Consider the following 10,065-nt stretch of genomic DNA (forward strand, 5'->3'; position numbering starts at 1 on the left):
GCTGGGGAAGGTAGAATGCACTGTGAAATGCTCTAGTGCAGTGGTTCCCAGCCACGATCCTGGAGCCCCCACAATACTGCACATTTTGCATTTCTCCTTTGTCTGACACACCCATTTTAGGTCTTGGAGTCTCTATGAGCTGATGATCTGAATCAGGTGTGTTTGATTAAAGAAACATGGAAAACATGCAGAGTTTGCAGGGCTCCAGAAATGTGTCTGGGAACCCCTGCTCTCGGGAATACTAACCGGTCATTTAAATATAAATCAGCAAGCTCATTGGCTGCGAATGCATCATGAACCAATCAGCTTGTGCCAAGTAGTTTAACACTGTAAATATCATCAGTTTGTGTTAAGCACCCATCATCCTGCACCATCTAGAGTTTCATGACAGAAATTGGCATTTTGTTTACATGAAAAATATATAGCTGCTTTATGGCTTTGATTTTAGAAAGACAGTCCCTCATAAGAGGGTTCTTGGCATTCAAATGTAGTTAAATAGAGCACACACAAGAAACAAATGATACATCCATTTAGTTTGATTTGCATTTTCAAACACAAAGTGACTTTAGCATTACGAATACAAAAGTGGAACAAAATAAACTATTTTTTTTGACAATAGCAATCTATATAAATATAACCATTTTAACTGTTGTCATTTGCATAGCTATTAATGAAATGCAGAAGAAAATATTTAATTATCTCATTTTATATTTGCACAAAATCATTTTTGATGTTGTAATTTGGATATGTTTTGATTAAAATAAGAAATAATTGTTTAATTATCTTATCACAAAACATAAACTGTAAAGATCACTGGTCATGCTAGCAAAGCTCATGCATGTAGTGCCTGTTGGTTGATTCATTTTTGTTGTTGATTTGGTTGTTTATTGTTTGTGTACAGTATATGTTATTACCATGACGATGATTAGCGATGTGGTGCTTTCAGAGCAGCTTCCACCTCTTTGTCCGGTTGAAGCGTGTGCCACTGGGCCACTGGACATCTTGGATTGGCCAGCATTTCTGACCAATGCTGTAAGCTGATGCCTGTGGCACCAAAACCAGTAAAGGTTTTGCCAATAGGGTCGTTGCTTCCCAGCTTGTCATAGTCATACACAATAATGAGGAGCTGGAATTTCTGCATTAGGATAGAGTTGTTTTGGACTTTAGAATATGAATTTATTCCATTGTGGACATTACATGTACAGTAATTGATAAAATATAGGCTATATCAGATTTAAGAATGATCACACATCACCTGAATCTGTTCAAATGGAACCTCAAAGCTGAAGCTCTCGTTAAAGTATGTATTTCTTCTTCTTCAAACGCTTTTCATTATGCTGTAACACAATCTTGACATACGGATCTGACACAGGAAGAAGTAGTATTGTTTTACGGATTTTAGAAAGGTAGTAGTATCGTTGTCTATGTAGTAGTAATGATTTTTTTATTTTTTTTTTTTTTGTGTGATTTTGGATTATTGTTGATAAATTACATTCATCCATCTTTTTGAGATTTTTGGCCTCCATTATGTTGACGGTGAGTTTACCAGAAGTGGGCACATAACGCAGAGAAATACAAATGTCTCCAAGATTCTCCTGTGGAATTTTTTTAGTAGTTGGCGTATAATATGGCGGAGTAAAAATTTTGTCTGGATTGTTCTGTTGTGGAGAAGAAAAAAAAAAAATTTTTACAATAAATATGGTTTCCAATCCTGGTCCCAACACTGCACACTTTTGGTGTCTCTCTTATCTGACACACACATTTGAGGTCTTGGAGTCTTCACTAATGAGCTGATGGGTTGAATCAGGTGTGTTTGAATAGGGAGACATATAAAATGTGCAGTGCTGGTGGTTCTCCAGGACCAGAATTGGGAACCACTGCTGTAACTCATCATGTGCGTAAGTCAGAACATGGCTTCGTACTTTATTAACAAACAAAAACATTAAAGAAGAAAAAACTATGAAGATAAAGGTCTCGTTAAACACAGGGCACAGGTTTTTGCGCTGGACTTTGGTTTCAGATTTCTTCTTCTTGTCTGAAAGCAGGTAAACTTTCACATATGGGTCAGATGTGCCACCAATATCCATAGCGGGAAGGTCTTGAGCCTGAAGAACTCCAACTATCAGCTGTTGACACAAAATTAAGACATATACCTTCCATTTTCTTGTTACATCACTGCAACTCAACGAGTTACCTGTTATGGTATATTCCTAATGAGGAGTTTAATACATCAATCAGTGAAGTTGTAATCCAAAGAGAAAGGTTTTCCTGCTTCTCTTTTTGTACTTCTCCTCTTCTCCTCTTTTTCTCTCTGTCCTCCTGCAAGGATGGATAGTCATATTTTATACAGTATGTCCATGGAATATGAAAATATATTTTAAATTACAATGGATATTATGTGTTTTAACTTAAATCTTAAATCTAGCTATACAGGTATTTTTATTCTGTCACATATATCATTTTGGTAAAACTCTACATTAGTTAACAAGAACTAATAGTGAAAAATATTCCTAAAGCATTATTAATCTTAGTTAAAAAATAGTCATTTTTATTTAAGTGATGTATAGTTTAGTTTGGTGAGGCATTTTTTGAATTGGTGGTGTGATTTTAAAGGTCAAAAAGTGCACACACACAGCAGTGAACACACACACACACCATGAACACACACCCAGAGCAGTGGGCAGCCATTTATGCTGCGGCGCCCGGGGAGCAGTTGGGGGTTCGGTGCCTTGCTCAAGGGCATCTCAACCAAGTCAAGTCAAGTCATCTTTATTTATATAGCGCTTTAAACAAAAAAGATTGTGTCAAAGCAACTGAACAACATTAATTAGGAAAACAGTGTGTCAATAATGCAAAATGACAGTTTAAAGGCAGTTCATCATTGAATTCAGTGATGTCATCATGCAGCTCAGTTCAGTTTAAATAGTATCTGTGCAATATTTGCAATCAAGTCAACGATATCACTGTAAATGAAGTGTCTCCAACTAAGCAAAGCCAGAGGCGACAGCAGCAAGGAACCAAAACTCCATCAGTGAGAGAAAGGAGAAAAAAACCTTGGGAGAAACCAGGCTCAGTTGGGGGGACAGTTCTCCTCTGAGCAGACGAAACCAGCAGTTCAATTCCAGGCTGCAGCAAAGTCAGATTGTGCAGAAGAATCATCTGTTTCCTGTGGTCTTGTCGCAGTGGTCATCTGAGACAAGGTCTTTACAGGGGATCTGTTCTCTGGGGCTCTAGTTGTCCTGGTCTCCGCTGTCTTTCAGGGCTGTAGAGGTCCTTTCTAGGTGCTGATCCACCATCTGGGCTGGATACATACTGGATCCGGGTGACTGCAGTGACCCCTCTGACTTGGATACAGACTGGATCTGGTGGCTACAGTGACCTCGGAATAAGAGAGAAACACAGGACTAATATGAGCGTAGATGCCATTCTTCTAATGATGTAGTTCTCCTTCACCCTCTCCTTCAGTCCCTTCAATTTCTCTCGAGCTTTCTTGGATTTCTTCCTTTTGCCAAAGCATTTCTTGAAAATGCAATATGTAAAACAAGCCACAAGGGCGAGAACCACCACTATGATGGCTCCTACAGCCCACATCGGCACTACAGAGAACAGAAAGCTGGTCAGTCTCCATGGAAACAGGTACAGGACATAAATCACACAGGACAATAGTCGCTTAGTGTTATGTCACATCAGTTCAATGTACTTTTAATTTGAAATGATCATTGTCTGTAAAGCTAAACAAAAACTATAAATCAAAGTGCTCCATTTATGCAATCTGACTTCTAATCAAATGCAGATAATGAGTCAGAGAAAAAATGAAAATGAAGAATGATATTGTTTCCTGTGAGGTTACACAATCACAACAAAATCTGTATTCTGTATTTTAATGAAATTAAGTGCAGTGAGATGTATTGTTTCCTGTGAGGTTACACAATCACAACAAAATCTGTATTCTGTATTTTAATGAAATTAAGTGCGGTGTATATCTACTTGATTAAGTTTGTGCGGTTTTGTGCTTTTTTTTAGTCTTGCACTTTTATTTTAATGTAGGGCTAAGTGTAGGTACTTACATGGAAGATGTTCCAGTTCATTCATGAACTTGTTCTTCATGTTTTCATAGTCATGATGAGTTGGGTGAGCAGGATGGTGCTCATGTTCTGATTTTGGTTGTGGTTCAGGTTCTGGTTCTGCTGAGTCAGCAGTCCGCCGAACACGGACACCCATATTTACAAACCTCATACCAGCCGTGTCAAGAATCAAATGCATAACTGAAAATAATGGCACAAGAGGATGTGTGGAAGACCCTGTCCAGTAAATCTCAGAAAGAAAGAAAAAAACTGTTAAGAAATGAAAAATATCTGAAAAAGAAATGTCTTAATCATAAAAGAAAAGAAAAGAAAAGAAAAGAAAAGAAAAGAAAAGAAAAGAAAAAAATCTTCAAAGTAATTACTGATGCTGACTTGATTTGAAGAGTTTTTCTCAGAAAAGGTGAATAACTGTAGAAGTAACAACTCTAGTGAACTAACTAACTAACTATGAACTATGGCAACAACAATATTTATTCTTGGACATTTTATAATTTGCATACAGAAACTGTGTTTCCTTGGAAACATGACAGCATAAGAGACAGTGCTATGATCAGTCGTATACAGTTATGTCTAATTGAAGTCTATAGACTTTATACAGCCCTATTTAACTGTATTGTGTGTGTGTGCTTTGTGCTCTGTGCTATTTTTAAGTTTTTTGTTTGTTTACAAAATAAGAAAATAAGTAAAGTTGCATCATGGCTATGTTGAGGGATTGCATGAAGAAATGCATACCTCCTTGTTCGAAGGCCATCTTGGAGGATGACCTGCATACCTTTTGCTTTGACTTCTTGAAGAATGAGCACGCTATCCTCCTGTTCGAGGGAGAGTGCGAGTACTGCAATGTCTTACCCATCAATTGCTTTGTGCATGGCTCTCTTTTTTTCAAAGAGAAGCGAGCCTCCACTCCCTGATTAAGATCGTGAGGGTCACACGTCGATCTGGCTGAGGTCGACGAGGTCCTAGCGCCCACTTCTGAAGCGTGCCCCGGCACTTCGGATTGGGTAGAGAACACCTCATCTCTTTCTTCAGCAGAGATGGAGATCGAGAGAACTACGTCAAATCACACCTCTTACGAGGATAAAGTGTATGAGGAGTTACTCGAGGTGGTGACTTGGGCAGTGGCCAGACTAAAGTTGGACTGGCCGCAGGAGCAAGAGACCTCCAAGCCCCCAAAGCTGGTTACAGTTTTCTGTCAGGTGACAAAAAGGAAGGACCTCAGAGATTGTCTCTCCCCTTCTTTGGCGATCTCCATGACGAGTCATGTCTTTGTGCCCTCAATGTCAATTTATTTGACTATCGTGGGTGCAATGGCACCGGGCTACTTGATGATGCCCCAGGTGGAAGTGGCGTTCATGGGCTTTCTCTCCCTTAAAAGTGCATCATCGCTGAAAAAGCTAATTTTCCTCACCTGAAGAGTAACATCCACGCTGGTGGGGAGAGCAATTCCAGGCAACAGGTCAGACTGGTACTGCCCTGCACACCATGGTGGTTCTGCAGGCGTGCCAGGCTAACCTGCTGAAAGATCTGAGTGTGAGCTGGGGCATTGATGGGGAGGCATTTTTAGAACTTCGCCAGGCCACAGATCTGTCTCTCTGGGCAACTAAGCAGATGACCATGACCATAGGCTGTTCTATGGCTGCTGTGGTCACCATGGAGAGGCACCTGTGGCTGAACCTCACGGGCATCAAGGACAGGGACCGGGCATTCCTCCTTGGTGTCTCATTCCAGCCTGTTTGGCAGCTCTGTTAATGTGGTCGTCAGTAGGTTCCAAGAGCAAAAGAGGTACGAAGAAGCTCTCATAAAGTTTCTCCCGGCAGATAAGGCTCACTTGGTGAGAGACCTGTGTCTATGTGGCCACCATTTCAGCTTGCCACGCTCTGATTGATGGGGTCACTGTAAGAAAGTACCCTCTAGTTGCCTGCTTCAATTAGGGAGCTAAGTGGTTGAGGCTGCCCAAAAAAGCGGCAGTTCCTTTGTTGGACTTTGCAGGCTCTGTGAGACTGTAACCCTGTTCCCTGAAATTCGGGAATGAGATGCTGCGCCTCATTGCTGCACTATGGGTGTGTCTGGCTGTCAAAGGTATAACTTGAAGGTGTGTCCATTTCAGGTCTATTTATAACCTGCTAGCCACAGTGCTGTTCATGATGGTGAGTGGGGGGAGAGCAGGGGAGTTTCTTCTGAAGTCCACGATCATCTCCACAGTTTTGAGCGTGTTGAGCTCCAGGTTGTTGTGACTGCACCAGACAGCCAGCTGCTCAACCTCTTGTCTGTAAGCAGACTCGTCTTCGTCCTGGATGAGGCCGATGACTTTGGTGTCATCTGCAATCCTCAGGAGCATGACAGAGGGTTCTTTAGAGGTGCAGTCATTTGTGTAGAGCAGTGGTTCTCAACCCGTGGCTCGCGGGCCGCATGCGGCTTGTCACAAATTCAAATGCGGCCCACCATGCTGAGCACAATTAAACAATTCAATTTTCAGATTTACAATTCATTTTAGTTTTTGCATTAATTTAAAAATGTACTAAAGAAATACAAGCTATAATCTTTTTGTTCAGACATGAGCAGACCTACTCACATAATTAACGTTACACATTTAATGAACACTTACAAGTAGGGATGCACCAATACCACTTTTTCCAGTACTCGCCCGATACCGATACTTTTATTTTTGGTACTTGCCGATACCGAGTACCGATACCAATATTTTTATTGCTTTTGTAAATTTTTAAAATATTGGGTACAGAAACCAAAAGAGTATGTATAATGTTAGCTGGTTAACTTCATTTATTAAATAGAAACAGTCAAAACTAAATTTATTCAGACACCTTTAACATTTCTCACATTATCTCAGATTATTCTCTATAGTTTAGAAGATGGTAATAAAATATGACAAGAACTAAGAGTTAAACTGTGTCATAACAAATTCAGCTTGATAATATTAGATAACTTTGGTAGAAAGGTATGTAATGGATTACAGTCAACCAAAAATTATTCATACAGCTGTTAGTATGACAGTATTTACACAACAATCAATACTTAGTCGGGAAACCCTTAGCCTCAATGACAGTCTGTAGTCTCTTGGGCATGTTGTCATCCAGGTTCATGAAAAACTTCCACTTAAATGAACTTCTTTTTTTTTTTTTTCAGACTCGAAAATTTGTATCAGTTTTACTGCTAGTCCACTGTATGAAGCATTTTTGGATAAAATTTGTCACAGTTTACTTTTTTTTTTGCTATCCTCACTTACATATATGCACTTTAGTGTCCTGCACCCACTAGTAAAAAAATATAAACAATTATATCTGGTGTCTGAATAATTTTTGGTTTGACTGTATATCCTTTGGTTATTTTCATACTTAATTATGTCCATTAAAATGTATTTTACAAGGTTTTGTTACTTTCTTTTTTGGTTCATCTTTAATTTTTTAATTTTATAGCATTAGAGCTGCTCCATTGCAGCGGCTTAAAACTGTAATCACACGCTTTATTTTAATAATGCAGGGAACCACGTTATAAATCTCCTAACTGTGATATTTTCATAAATAGAAGTCACGTTTTTTATTTTATTTTATTTTTTTATATGAAACTTGTTGCGATATATATTTTAAAGCCACTCATATATTGCAGAAAAACTCAAGCTGGCAAAACATGCGCAACGTGTGCATGTATTCGTACTGGTGCAGAATGAGAGGGATAAGTAGTAACAGTCTAGCGTATTTCACACAGGCTGCTAGATTCACTTTCGCCTGAAAGTGGTGTATGCCTAAGGTTGAAAATAAATTATGTTTATAGTGAATGCCCCTATAAATGGTCTTATCTTTACGATTTAGTTTTGATCCAAATGATGCGTGTGCTAAGTGAGTGAACATCAAAGATCACAAAACAGAAGTGTGTTAAAGACTCCTGTGTTAAAATGCTGTTCATCGACTTCAGCTCAGCATTCAACACAATAATACCACAACAGCTCATTAATAAACTAAACCTGCTGGGCCTTAACAATTCCGTCTGTAATTGGATTCTGGACTTCCTAACTGGAAGACCTCAGTCAGTCCGTTTCGGCCACAACACCTCGAGCACTACCACATTGACCACAGGTGCCCCACAAGGCTGTGTGCTCAGCCCGCTGCTCTTCATGCTGCTGACCCACCACTGCACTGCCAAGTTCAGCTCCAACCACATCATCAAGTTCGCAGATGTCAAAACGGTGGTAGGTCTCATCAGCAACAGCGATGAAACACACTACAGAGAGGAAGTAACAAAGCTGGCTGAATGGTGTGGCACTAACAACCTGTCCCTCAATGTGAATAAGACAAAGGAGTTTGTGATGGACTTCAGGAGAAACTCCGTTGAGCATCCCCCACTGACCATCGACAGCTCGACTGTGGAGAGAGTCAGCAGCACTAAATTCCTGGGGGGTGTGATCTCACATGGACCACCGACACCATGTCACTCTCCAAGAAGGCACAACAGCCATACACTTTCTCCACCTGCTGAAAAAAGCAAGTCTCCCTCCACCCATCCTCACCACATTCTACAAGGGAACCATTGAGAGTGTGCTGACCAGCTGCATCACTGTCTGGTATAGGAGCTGTAGTGCAGCAGACCGCAAGACCCTACAGCGGACACAGCTGCAAAGATCATTGCTGCCCCTCTCCCCTCCATCCTGGACATTTTCCAACACAATGCTCCAGCAAAGCCAACAGTATTGTGAAGGACCCCACCCATCCCTCCCACAGTCTCTTCCAGCTCCTACCATCAGGAAGACGGTACTGGAGCATCAGAGCCCACTCCGCGAGACTGCTCAACAGCTTTTTCCCCCAGGCTGTGAGAGCCCTGAACTAAAATCACCCCACCTTCCCCCTACCTCCTGAAACAAGGACCATCTCACCTCCTCCACCCCCAATCACCCCCAACCTTACCACATTACAGAAAAACTGTCTGAAATGTTTTTTTTTTTTTTTTTTTTTTTTTTTTTTTGCAATTCAAATCTATTTTGTGCAATTCTCCTCTATGCGCACTAGACACTTTTCAAACACACTGCTGTATGTACATAATCCCACAAAAGACTCAGTAATATGTGTGTTTACATGCTCGTGCACTACAAATCACCTTGCACTGTTCCCCAGCCAGCTGCTTGACTTACGATGTCTTTGCACATATGTACAGTATTATGTGAAGTATTTTTTTTTTTTTTTTTTTTTTCTTTTTTTTTTTTTGTGTGTGTGTGAACATTTATATATAGTATATTTAAAGTCAAAATCTGTCAGTGGGTTATTGTGTATAGGTTAATACTGTTTTACTTCATTGTTGTCAACACGTAGCGGAATGACAATAAAGCTCAACTTGACTTGAACTTTTATGCTGTGTTTTTAGTTTTTTTCTGTTTTTATTGGTTTTTGTATAAATGTAGAGTTGTGTTAATATTTTTTGCTGTGTTTTGGGGGATCTGTTATATATAATGGATGTGGCCAATTGCTCCTATCGTTATTGGTATAATTAGTGAAATAGTTAAGAAAAAAAAAACATAAATACAATAATATAATATATAAAATTATAAAATACATTAAAATTTGTTTTATTTTCAGAGGTTAGAATTTGTTGGTGTTGTTGATGTTTGATGTGTTTTTTATTTTTTTTAAGTGTCTGCTTTAGCAATAATGCCATTAATTTGCAAAAATATGACTAAAACACTACTAAAATACAAGTGACTATTTATTGTTCACTAACATACTCTACTATAGCTCAGGTGTAAAGTACTTAATATATTTTTAACTGTACTGTGTTATTTCATGTTACATTTAAAGTTAACAGTTATAATGTACTAAATTCCAACTTCATCATTACAGATGTGTAATTACAAATATATTTAAATACATGGCAAGTTTAAATAGAAATTACATTAAAATATATTTTAGTTTCCATAAATTCTTATCAGAACATTTAACAGTACACTTAAGATATATTTAAAAAAACAAAATAAGTA

The 10,065-nt window shown here is 39.1% G+C and overlaps 1 pseudogene; it reads right to left on the bottom strand.

Moving 5' to 3' along the window:
- Nucleotides 1–923: 923 nt before the first annotated feature.
- Nucleotides 924–4,611, bottom strand: LOC109050395 (annotated as a pseudogene).
- Nucleotides 4,612–10,065: the final 5,454 nt, after the last annotated feature.

Source organism: Cyprinus carpio, chromosome A24, assembly GCF_018340385.1.
Source record: "Cyprinus carpio isolate SPL01 chromosome A24, ASM1834038v1, whole genome shotgun sequence".
In the NCBI taxonomy this organism is placed as follows: Eukaryota; Metazoa; Chordata; class Actinopteri; order Cypriniformes; family Cyprinidae; genus Cyprinus; species Cyprinus carpio.